At 28.4% G+C, this 13,411-nt stretch overlaps 2 non-coding genes across 2 annotated transcripts; both read right to left on the bottom strand.

Moving 5' to 3' along the window:
• Nucleotides 1-9,626: 9,626 nt before the first annotated feature.
• Trnai-aau (transfer RNA isoleucine (anticodon AAU)) lies at nt 9,627-9,700 on the bottom strand. The gene has a single exon. It is a non-coding gene; the product is annotated as a tRNA-Ile (tRNA).
• A 2,118-nt stretch (nt 9,701-11,818) lies between these two features.
• Nucleotides 11,819-11,908, bottom strand: Trnai-uau (transfer RNA isoleucine (anticodon UAU)). Its single transcript is given in 2 exon segments — nt 11,819-11,854; nt 11,871-11,908. It is a non-coding gene; the product is annotated as a tRNA-Ile (tRNA).
• Nucleotides 11,909-13,411: the final 1,503 nt, after the last annotated feature.

Here is a 13,411-nt window from a genome sequence, read left to right as displayed (position 1 = left end):
GTTTCTTTTGGTCTTTTACAATTTCATCCAGAGGCTTCGTTATTTCTCAGTGTTTCTAATCAAATAAAAACCTGGAATATAATTTTGTTTTCCAACTTCAGCTTTTTACTTAATAAACAACTTCAGTTCAACAAAGCTTATTCTTCTTTTTAGCAAGAAGTATTTAAAACTTTCGAATTTATGTAAATTTACATAATGACGTAATCAGTTGACGACCAATATTTTTGTGTAAAAAATACAAAAATAATTTAAGTTTATTTTCATACTTGTAGCCTCGCGTATTTATGTCATTTTGTTTTTTTGTGATTAATTTGTTTGTTTCAAAACTGCAAAGATGACCGAAAGAAGATGTAAAAGCAAAGTGAAGAAAAAGGGAGTTTGTAATTAATTTCATTAGTACTTTGTTTTTAAAAACAGGATTAAAATATAGTTTAGTGGACAATGTTTTGTATATCTAAGCATTTTCATAAGCTGTAATAAGGACTAAAAAGCAGACAATTTTGTAAGAAACTACAAGTTAAGTCTATTTTCGAAAGTTTGAATTTTTTTCAATGACTGTTAGTACTAACTAATAATAACTATTATGTGACATACCATAAGTCTATTTACAATAAATTGAATTTTAGAATTGTATTTAAAAGTTTAAAACAAATTAAATTTCTAAATTTAACGTGTTTATACAGTTTTATATAAAGATCCTAGTGTAGCAAAAACTTATGTTTTTCACAGTCTCCGGGATACTATCCAAGGATCATTCTGATTGGTCCAATGGGAGCCGGAAAAACCACCCTTGCAGGAAAAATTGCGGAAAAGTACAAACTAGTAAATGGTAAAAGAAACTGTGATTTTATTTGAGTAGTCTACGCTTAGGAAAGCTTGTAAAATACTATTGCAAAGTTTTAGATTGTATCTCAAATTAATAAACTGATATCAATTATCATTCAGTATTGTAAATATAATTTAGTTTAAACTTTGTAACTTAAATTTCAGGGTTGCAAAAAAGTCAGGAGAATGAATAAAAATTACAAAAACCAGGAAAAAATGGGGGTTTTTGAAAAAAATATCAGGAAAAGCCAGGAAATTTTCTTTTACAATTTTTTTTCCAGGGATTAATTGAGTTTTTGGAATAAATTAAAATCTTCTTTGATCTCCCGTGTGTTTTAAATATGTGGTAAAGATAAAAGTTTTTTGATTATAGAACTGTTTATTGCCCATACATCAATCATACACAGATGATTTAAACGGTGCAATGGTAGTTATATGATTTAATCTATCTAAAGAATTGTTGTGTTAACCTGTATAAAATTAAGATTGAAAACTATACATAATTTTAAATTCTTTGTTTATGTATTTTTCAATTGGGTTTAATTAAGAATTTGATCAAAAAGTCAGGAAAAGTCTAAACAAACTGAGGATTTTTTTTTACAGCTCGATCTATGGCAACCCTGAAGTTATTTTTTCTGTTTAGGTTAAATATAAAACAAAAATTAAGTTGTACAAAGATTTAAAATGCACATACAAAATATCTAATGTAAAAAATACTTTTCCAGTTGACTGCGGCAAGATAATAAAAAACCACATTGATATGGAAACGAAGTTGGGAATTCCCGCAAAAGAAACTTTCGACCAGGGACTGTACGCGGACAACCACGTGGTTTTCAATATGATCATGGAAAAGTTGCAGGCTGTCGAATCTGGCAGGGGCTGGATTCTTCACGGATACCCCCTCACTAAAAACCAAGCTGAAGTTTGTAATTGTAAAACATAAACCAACTAAAAACTTAATATTTAGAAAAACAAATTAAAATTTTTGTAATTTTAATAAAGTAGTATAATGAATCTTTTATCTTAGCAAAAACTCGGTATATAAAAAAGTATAGTTTTTAATGGCTGCTTAAAAATAAGTTATAAATGCTATTTTTAGTTTTTTTACTAAAGATATGCGAACTGAAACAAAATTGTTTAAGTTTTTTTATTGTATAAAAGTAACCTTATTTTTACACTGCTGTAACTCTAAAAAATAATTGTATAAAAATTAACTTTGAATAAAATTTTTTAACTCGAATGTTTTTCAAACAAACAGTCATTAGTGGACGCAGGATTCAAAGCAAACCGAATATTTTTCATGAATCTTCCATTGGACGCTATTATTAAAAGATTGTCTTACAGAATCATGGACCCTGTAACTGGTTTAAGGTAGCTTTTTATTTAGATTTTAATTTGAAGGAAAAATAAAATTACTTGAAAGTTTTGTACAAAGTTTTTTTTCACATTAGTTACTTGGTTTATGTATCATTTACTAAACTGATATTTTATAATTTATTCAAAAGACTTGAAACTATAGAATGGCTGATGAGTTAAGTTTATAATGAAAAATTAAAAACAGTTGGAACTCATTAAATTTGATTTATGTTTATATTTTAAATTTTATATACTTGCTTATTAACTAAAGGGACGAACATTATAGTTTTTAGGAGTCAGTTAATAAAAACAAACTTAAAAGTTATTATTTAAATGTGGTAAGCTCTTTAAAAAACATAAACTAAAATAAAAAAAACTAATTTTCCAGGTACCACCGGTTATACGACCCACCAACTGATATTGAAACAAGAAACAGATGCGTTCAAGATCCCAAAGATAACGAAAAGTACATAAGAGACAGATATCACGAGTATTGCTACTTCAACAACGAACTGTCTGACTTCTTTCATGATGAAAAAGTACATACAAGGCATAAAATATATTTATCAAAAGTCTGCTAAATGTTTTACTCTTTAAGCATGATACTTTTGACTATAAAAGTATTTAATTTACTGTGATGTTTTAAATACAAAAGGAATGTTTTATATTTTAACTTGTATTAAATTTGTATACGTTGGTTTATACTCAAGTATAAGGATATTTGATCTTAGTTGTACATTCAAACATATATTCCTACTTGAAAAATATTTTTTTAGCATACAAATTAAAAAAAAAAACTAGTTAATTTGGTACGTTTATTTTTATTAAACATCCTGTGCTACTAGATGCAATGTAAGATTCAAAGTGTTTGCAAACTTATTATCAAGTATAAAATACTTAAAAAAATGTTTTAATAATTAATTTACAGCCTGTGCAGTTAGATGGAACGCTGGATTTGAAATATCTGCAAACTTACATTGAAAGCACAATAGTTAATCCCATGCCTCATGAAGTAGCAGTTCCTGTAAGTTTTATTTTTTGAATTTTGTTATTTACTTTGTGTTTTAACAAAAAAATCAAATATCCTCAAAACGTATTCAATTATACTTAATAAGCTGAACAAGAAAGTACCAAAACTTAAAATTTTATTTTTTTACAAGACCCCCTTTTTTCTGTGAATCCCTTAAAACTGTATCAGTATATATTAAAATAAAGTTAAAATATGAAAAATTAGACTTCGTAAATAATTAAACTTCACTCTAAAGTATTTGTTTTTGAACAAGCAGAAAAATACTGATGAAACCTGTTTTAGCTTAAAATATAATTTTATGCATAATTTTATTATTTTAAAATGTCAAGCTTCTAACTATCGTAAATAATTAGCTACTTGGGCTTAAATTGCTTTTTTTTCCCTCAGGATTTGTCTTACGCTCCAAAGATCTTGTTTATCGGACCTTTGGGAGCAGGTAAAACTTCAGTGGCTGAAATAATTGCTTCCAGATACAAACTTGTTAATGGTTAGTAATTATTTATAACCCCTTTAAAATATAACTACAGTTTTTTCCCTTTTGAACATTAATTACGATATTAAAACTTTTAACTAACGTTTTTATAACTTAAAACTACTTAAAAATAACTTGTTGCACTTTAATTGTTTAAAACAAGTTACTATTGTCGAGTCAAGTCGTCAGAAAAGTTGTTTTTTTATTTAAACAAGTTTTAAACTTAAAACATAGCTAACAATACACACACTTTTTAAACAAATTAAAAACAATCAACAATAATTTTTTACCAACAGTCGACTCGGGCAAGCTGATACGTCAGCACATCGAGGAACGCACTAAATTGGGCGTCCAGGCGAGAGGCGACCTGGAGAAGGGGTCTTACGTGGACAACAAGGTGATCTTCGAGATGATCAGGGATAAGTTGGAGAAGAACGACGCTCACATCCATGGGTGGATCATCCACGGGTTTCCCATGAGCAAAATGCAAGCTGAAGTTAGTTTTGATTATTTGTAAAAAAAGTATTTTACTTAAAGTATTTTACATGGTTTCGAACCTATATAACGTTTTCAGCTTTGTTTGTAAGGTTGTTATTAATTACCATTTAAAACTTTATCTAAGAAACTAAACTAAGTTGAATTTTATTAACAGCATCAGAGTGTATGAAAATACACACAAGTAATTGTAGTTTTTTGGAGCAATAAATATACCTAATATAAGTTTAAGTTATTCTAAGCCTTAATCAGTTATTAGATATTTATAAAAATAAGTGACTACAATAAAACTAACGAGTTTAACTCGATAAAAAAAGTTAAGCAATTAATTAAACAAACTATTTTATTAAAACCACACAGATGCTTTGCGAGGCCGGTTACGTGCCAAACAGGGTATTTTTCTTCAAAATATCCGAAAAACTAGCCAATGAGAGATTGTCACACAGATTGTTCGACCCTGTTTGTAAGAAAAGGTTGTTTACATGCTTGAATATTATTGTTTAAGGTTTTATATACTTGAACCTGTTTTATATAATTTACAAGAGCTATAGGTTGAATCTCCTTGTTTACTTTTACAACTTTAATGTAAGTAATTAAATTAAAGTTAATCGAAATATTTCTCAGTTTCTTGTGAAATTGTTTCAAGTAAAATATGTTACTGCCGTAATGTTTTTAATTAAAAGTTAAAAATTAAATGTTAAAAAATATAGTTTGTTTTAGTTTAAACTGAAAATTTAAAATTAACTGCTACACTAGAAAAATGCATTTTGTACTTGCTTATATTATTTTAAATACCTAAAATAGCTTTGTTTTTTTAAATAAACATAAATTAGTGTTAATACTATGAAAAAACTTACTATAAAACAGTTTAATAGCATATTCAAATAAGTTCATTTTATGTTTCAAAAGATACCACGCATTGTACGATCCACCGACGAGACAGAGCATACTGAAAAGATGCGTCAGACACAAAGAAGACGACGTCAAGTTCATCAGTGAAAGATTCAAGGAGTTCAACTACTTCTATGGTGAAATCATCGACTATTTTGCTACTTATCAGGTACACATTTTAAAGATTGTACTTACAATAAAAAAAAAACGTTATGTTTATTTTTTACTTATGTAGTGAAACTACTACTTACTTTCTAATTTCAAGTATTAAAATTTGTATATTTCATAAGTTAAATATTCACTTGAAGTTAATGTTTTTAAATTAACCTAAGTGTAGATTTCTGTGTCAGTTATAAAAGTTGCTATCTAAAATTGTTCAAAAAATAACTTCAAATATTTCACAGCCAATGGATATAAATGCGGACCAAGATTGCCAATCAATTTGCAAATCTGTTGAAAATCACATTATTCAACCTTTATCTGTTAGTTTGATTATATTGTGACTTTTAAACATTTTTATAAATTCCTCTAAATAGCTTAAAAAATCTATTGATTAGTCTACTCTTTAATAAATAAATTTTAAAACGTGTCAAATACTTATAATTTATCTTTTTAATTTGAATTCTTTTAGCCTGATCAATTAAATACATTAAAATTTTATTTTGCATCAAACAGAATCTTCCTTATAAACCAAAGATCTTGCTTCTTGGACCAACAGGGTCTGGAAAAGCGAAACTGGCAAGAAAATTAGTGCAAAAATACAACATTGCCAACAGTTTGTTTATTAAAAACTTAATTATAATGAAAGTTTAGAAGAAAATTAGTGCAAAAATACAACATTGCCAACAGTTTGTTTATACAGTTTTTGTTTTCTTTTAGAAGAATAAATGTATGAAAACACAACATCAAAAGCAAATTATTTACAAGGGAATTAAGCTTTTTTTTACATACTACACTACCTTAAACATGACAATATATTTAGCCTACCTTAAAGGCACATTAAAAAATACACCTACTGAAACTTGGAAGCATATTTAAAAGCAAATAACAATTGTATCAAACGCTCTTATGCTACCATACTTATTACATCATTGAAGATATAGTTTATCACTAGTGACACACTGTATACGTGCGCAATTGTAATGTTGCTAACATACTCAATTGACACGTACTAAAGTAATTACAGTAATGGTCTTGAATTTAAAATAATATACAAAAAAAATAACACAGTTTCGCTAACTAGATTTTTAAGTTTGATAAAGCCTATGCTTAAAGTACTATATTAAGAACTCAATGTGCTAAATATTAAAATATATAAAAGTTGTGAAACATTAAATTAAACAAATAACAACAGTCGACGTCGGTCGCCTGATAAGGAAGCACGTCCACACGAAGACGCGTTTGGGGTTGCTGGCGGCGAGCCACCACGAGAAGGGGCTGCTCATCGACAACCACGTAGTCCTCCAGATGATCGTCGAAAAGTTCAACCACGTCAAAGCTGACGTCAGAGGCTGGGTGCTGCATGGTTACCCCGTTACTAGGGTGCAAGCCGAGGTTCGTTACCTGAAGTGCATTAGTAATTGAGAAGCATTAATAAAATATATTTTTTTAATGTTTTACTAGCTTTTGTAAAGGTTTTAACCAAAATTGGTGTTTATAAAATCAAAACTTGTTTGTGTTACTTATCGCTTTACATAATTACATGTAGTCGTACGTAGTCTAATACTTTGTTTGTTAAAGCAAACAAAATAAAAAACTTTTGTTTTGGAAAAGTGTTAGTTTTAAATTAATGTATAGAATTGCATAAAGTTATTTTGTAATATTAAATTTTTATTCCAAAATGTTTTTAGCTGTTGCACGAGAAGCAAATCAAGCCGAACCGGATATTCATGCTGGAAATGAGTAATGACGTCATAATGAAACGGTTGCTAGGCAACGGATCATTGGAGCATAACCGGAAACACGTCATAGACAAGTTGCACAATTGGGAATATTTCAGCACTGAAGTTAAGGAGCACTACTCTACTGCTGATATTAGGGTTAATTGAAAGTTTTTGAAAATACATCTTTTAGATTATTTGAGAAGATTTAAATAATTAATAAATATCAAAATGTTTAGCTGCTTTACTAGTTTTTTTCATAAGACTAAACTGTTTTTTTAGCGTTCAATGACCTTAATCACCTTATTATGTATTGTTTCTATGTTCTTAAAGGAACTAATTTTATTGGTAGAAATTATTACATAAGACCATTATTTATTTAACTGACAAACGAGATAATTATTTCAGCCAATAGAAATCGATGGAAATTTAGATGAAGTATTTGTTTGCAATCAAGTTTGTAAATCTATTGAATCTCCCTTGCCAAGATATGATGTTAGTTGTTTTATTTTTTTTTGTTTAGTTTGTAGAATTTTAGCTGTTTTAATGTGTAGTATAGTAAGTAAATAAACAGCTGAAGTATAAAAACATTTATTAAATTTGTATTATCGAGATTTTATAATTGTTCTAACAATTAACTATATAATTTTTATAAACTTCCTGACAAAATTAATGACATACGAAGGAAAAAAATAACACATTTCTTTTCATTCTCATCTATTTGAATTGTAGTTAATTAATTTAAAGTAGGGACTATCATAAGTTTCAAAATCAGTAATTGTTTAAAATATTTTATTTCAAATAGGGATTATCGTACATACCGAAGATAGTAATTGTTGGACCTTCGCATGCTGGAAAATCTACTGTAGCTGCAAAACTGGCTAAAAAATACAATCTTATTAACAGTTAGTTGCTAAAAAATACAATCTTATTAATAGTTAGTTGCTAAAAGTACAATTTTATTAACAGTTAGTTGATAGAAAATACAATCTGATCAATATTTAGTTGCTAAAAATACAATCTTATTAAAAGTTAACTAATAAAAAATACAATCTTATCTGTATTTAGTTGCTAAAAATACAATCTTATCAATAGTTAGTTGATAAGAAATACAATCTTATCAATAGTGAATTTATTTTATGTAACTGCAATTTAATAAACAATTTCTTTGTGAGCTACTAAATAAAAGAAAAATTTAACATGTTTGTCTTTGAAAAATTTCAAATATGAGCATTTTTGGTAAAATATATTTAAGAACAAGTTTGTTGCTTATAAACACTGTAAAAAAATATTTAACATCTACCGAAATTTACAGCGAAAAAGTTGTACCCAAATTTATTCCAGCATTCTAAAAGTATCTAAGAGGTGTTCACGTAAAAACTAATAACAAACTGAAAACAGTCGATTCTGGCAAGCTGGTCAAGTTCCACATCAAGCAGGGCACCGAGGCGGGCCTGAGGATGCAGAGGAGCATGGAGAAAGGACACTTTGTGGACAACGAGGACATCTTCAAGATCACGGACGACTTCATGGTCAAGGTGAACGCCAACTGGCAGGGCTGGGTCACCACCGGCTACCCGTTCACCCAAAAACAAGCTGAAGTAAATGAGAAGTATTATATTCTATTTGTAAAAAATAATTAATCTTGTTAAGCTTATCATATGCAGATTTGAAAAACTTTTAGTTGAAGTAGTTTTATAATGTTTGTATTTTTTTTATCTTTATATTAAAAAAAGTTTTTTTTTAAATGGTTACTTAGTTATCCACACTTATTAAAAACATTCTTTTAGTTTTAGAAAAACTGTGTCCATGGAAGAAAAAAGTTCTTCTCCTATCTAGTTCTACTATTTTTTTCATTTTAGGATATTAATAAAAATTTCTCAGTAGTTGACTTAAATGTCTTTTTCTTTGTAGGTTTCAGAAATAAACAAAATAATTAAAAAATGTTTTTTTTTTCAAACCAGAGGTTCACCACCGCGGGGTACGTGCCGAACCGGGTCTTCTTCATGGACATTAGCATGGACGGGGTGGTGCAGAGAATGGACAGCCAGGGCACGATAAACGGACACGACACGGTGGTACCGATGAACGACGGGTCGCCGTCGGCACTGGAGCTGCACATCAGGGGCAGGCACCGGGAATACGACTACTTCAGGACCGAACTTCAGCACTTCTATGAGAGTTACAAGGTATTTTGAATGATTAATACTTTTGTTCGTAATATAATTAGTAATACAATTTAAGTTTTATTTTACATTGTTTCATTTTTTTAATGACTATTATGGACTTTGACTACATGATTTTTTAATTAATACAAAGCTTGGGGAAAATCTATAACATATTGAAAGAACATATATAATAATTCAAATTAAATTTAATTAATTTATCAAATAATAAAATAAATCCAAATTTAAGTTTTCTATTTCTTAACATCAAATATTTTAAAAAGTATTACTCTGCTATTTCTATAGTACAAACTAAAAATTTTACGCCGCAAAATATACACTTTATTAATTAACAGAGGCATTAATTTTAACTTGTTTTGTTGTAATTTTTATGCAAACCATAAAAAATAACATACGATAGTGTTCAACAACATTTTCATGGAACAATCCGTTTAAATTGTACAACTATCAGAATTTTAGCCGACAAAATAATTATTTGTTAAAAATTAATGTGGCCAGTACGGGGATCGAACCCGCGACATTCGCGTTATTAGCACGACGCTCTAACCAACTGAGCTAACCGGCCACACGTTCAAGATGAGCTTGTGCTGTTTATAAAAATTCACTTAAATATTATGACGTAATAATACTGTTTAACGGAATATGAAGCGTTGAGCTAAGTTCCTGTACAGTATAGTTGGTAAAAAAATATTTTTAGAGCTTTGTTTACATGTCATAATATTATAAACATTAAAACAAGTTTATGATTTCTTTTAAAGTAAATCAGTATCTAAAGAATACTTGGAGCATAATATTTTTCAAATAAAAACTAATTACTTTTCAACAGCCATTCAATATAGATGCAAATATGGACCCATATGAAGTATTTTTGAATTTTGTTGATAAAATTGAAAAACCACTACCAAGAGATGATGTTAGTTTTTTAACCATATTAATAAAAAGTTTTTAGTGAAATTTTCTTGAAATAATAGAAGAATGTATCTTTAACTCATCACAACTGTGATTTATAATATACTTTATAAAATTGATTCAGAGTTAAGTTTAAAAAGCAATTTGCTTCTACTCTGATTAAACTTTAAATTATAAAGCAAAACATTATAATGATTATTTACGGTAAAAAATAGACTTTGATTTTTTTTTCTATAATATATTAATTGCATATCACCTTGTTATCACAAATTTGTATTTACAAGTTCATATAATTAACTGTAACATAATTTTTCTTACTCTAGACTCTAGAGTTTAAAATTTTATCTTCATTTCTTAACAGGGTCTTCTCTACAACCCGAAGATATTGCTACTTGGACCCAGTGGTAGCGGAAAATCTACTGTTGCTAAAAAACTCGCCAAAAAATACAACCTTATTAATGGTAAGTATCTATTTAACAGTTATATTTTCTGCTTTATATACCACTTTTAGCTAAAAATTGTTAAAATAAGTAATATATAATGTAAAAGCGAAATAAGCAAAAATTATTTTTACTTAAATTATTTTAAATGGTGTTATAGCTAGACAGTTTCTTTTCCAGTCATTCCTTTGAAGTATAACTAACTTTAAATGCCCACTTTTTTCTCTAAACAGTTGGTAATATCTAAAACAAGCAAAGCTGTTTCTTAATTTTATAAAACAACTAGTCATACATATATCACAACAACTATAAGAAACAATAATATTAAAGCTTAAATAAACTGAGATTAATAATTTACTTTAATAGCAACTTTATATACCCACTTTTTATACTTCAAATACACACTTATTTCGTTACGCAGTGAACTGCGGTGAGCTGATCAAGCAGCACATAATGGCCGAAAACGAAGTTGGGTTGAAAGCGGCGGGAATGGTGAGGCAGGGCAAGTTCGTGGAGAACAGGACCGCATTGAAGATGATCGTGGACTTTATGGCGGACGTCGGGGCCAACAACGTCGGATGGGTCATGCACGGGTACCCACTCTCCATTTTGCAGGCCGATGTTTGTTTAAAAATTATAATTTATTTTAAACAATTTAGTTTATAATAATTTATAGCGTATAAATTTTAAAAGTATACAAATAACCAGGCTTTCTCGAATTTCAGAATTATATATTTATTTAATAATAAAATAACACTTATCAAATGTATGTTCCTTTTGAATAGAAATTTTAACGTCGAACAATTGTGCAATAAGCTCATCGACACAATAGCAACTATGATTCTTACTCTTTTAGTGAATTATAAAATTCAAGATACATCTGTTTTGCATGCCTTTTTTTTTCAATTTAAACACTTGTCAACTTTATTTTAGTTCGCTAATCCTAAAGAAAGTATTCAGACAGCGTTTTAAACCCGAGTTATATATATATATATATATATGTTTTGAGATTTTTAGAAGACACAGTTTAAAAACTTGAGTATGGCGTTAAGCTAGCTGATGTTAATGCTTTATTTTCTTAATATTAATCAATCTTGACGAATAAGTTTGAGAAAAACTGTTTAAAAATAGCTGGATTTTATAGAGCTTATTTTAAAAGGGATCTGCTTTATAGAAAGATTTATGAGAAAATTCAAAAACAAACAAAATATTATTTTGGTATAATACATTAAGCTTAAAAAATTTACAATTAAAACTTTATTTTATTAAGTATGTACCGTTTTATTGATTTTGTTAGAAAAAAAATTAAGTTATTTCTGATAATAAATAAAAAGTGCTCCTGGTGAGGCTCGAACTCACAACCTCCGCATTTCTCCGATACTATCTTATAAGTACGGCGCGCTAACCGATTGCGCCACAGGAGCTACGTAGATTGTATTGCTAAATAGTTTCATAACCTAATCACAATATTTGAGCACTAATTTACAGTTGGTATGTGTCAATTTTATTAGTGTTCGGATTCTAAGTTCCAAACTATTTTATAACTCTTGTTCTTTAATTCTGCTACATAAGCATATAATTAATATATTATTTATTTATTTTCTCTGAGCAATTATAAAGCATTTATGATGTAAGCAAAATACAAATTAACATGTAAACCTAGCTTTTGAAACCCTCTAAACATTTATGTTGTTAAGATAAGTGTGTAAGTTTATTTCAAAGTCCAAAATTAAAAGTTTTTAAAACAATTAAAATTCAAAAATCAAATATATTTTCATGGAGAGAATCTTAAGCTATTTAAATGAAAAATTAACACCCAAAATTTTGAATCTACACAAAACTAAATAAATACGTAAAAGTTCAAACGGCTGAAATAAACTTAATCACTTTTTAAGTGTGCTTGGTAGAAAATTTAAGCTGTTAAATAAATTTATTATATATATATATACATATAAAACTTACATTAAGCACTGTGTTGCTCACAGTAAGTTTAAAAAGCTAAAAATCCATAACAATTTTGAAAAAAATTACTAACTAAATAATAATTATTTTTTTATTTTTCGTGCAATTTTTTTCAGGCTGTAGTAAGTGCTGGATTCAAGCCGAATCGGGTTTACAACATGGTTTGTTCAGAACAAGCTATACAAGACAGATCAGGTAAAGATGAAACCTACGTTTCAGAAAGATACAAAGAGTACAAGTACTTCAAAACTGAGCTGAACCAATATTTCAAAAAATATCAGGTTTGTTTCAATCTTTTTACTGATAATTATTATTTAAGTGTTTTTAAGGAATGTTTCAAAAATTTATAAATTATTACAAATAAAGAACAGTAGGAGTACTTATGGCATGGATATTTCTAAGCTTGAACAATAAAATCTTATTTAAAGTACCTTAATTATTTTAATCAATTACCAAAGTTTCTAAACCAACAAAACAGAAAACATTGCAGAGAATTTTATTCTTGATTTATTATTATTTGAGGCCATTGTAAAGTTAATTAAAAAATAAATAGATCGTTCACCTTAGCTAACTCTACGTTAATCCTTTAAACAAAATTCACCATAGTTAAAGATATTTTCAAAATTGTAATAAACAAAAAAGCTCCCCGTCGTGGAATCGAACCCCGGTCGCCCGCGTGACAGGCGGGAATACTCACCACTATACTAACGAGGATGAAATGTGGCCAGTACGGGGATCGAACGCGCGACATTCGCGTTATTAACACGACGCTCTAACCAACTGAGCTAACCTGCCATTCGTTAAAACAAATTTTAAAGATTAAATGTATATTATGACGTAATAAAGCCATGGTTTTTAGAGAAAATAATATTAAATAACATTTTATAGGCCGACGTGTAAAAATAGTACAATACAAAAGATTAAAAGTTATATTTGCGTAAAATTAACGGGAAACGTATGAAAAA

This window comes from Thalia democratica, chromosome 5, assembly GCF_965202585.1.
Source record: "Thalia democratica chromosome 5, ktThaDemo2.hap1.1, whole genome shotgun sequence".
Lineage (NCBI taxonomy): Eukaryota > Metazoa > Chordata > Thaliacea > Salpida > Salpidae > Thalia > Thalia democratica.
This window is presented reverse-complemented; position numbering and strand designations above follow the sequence as displayed.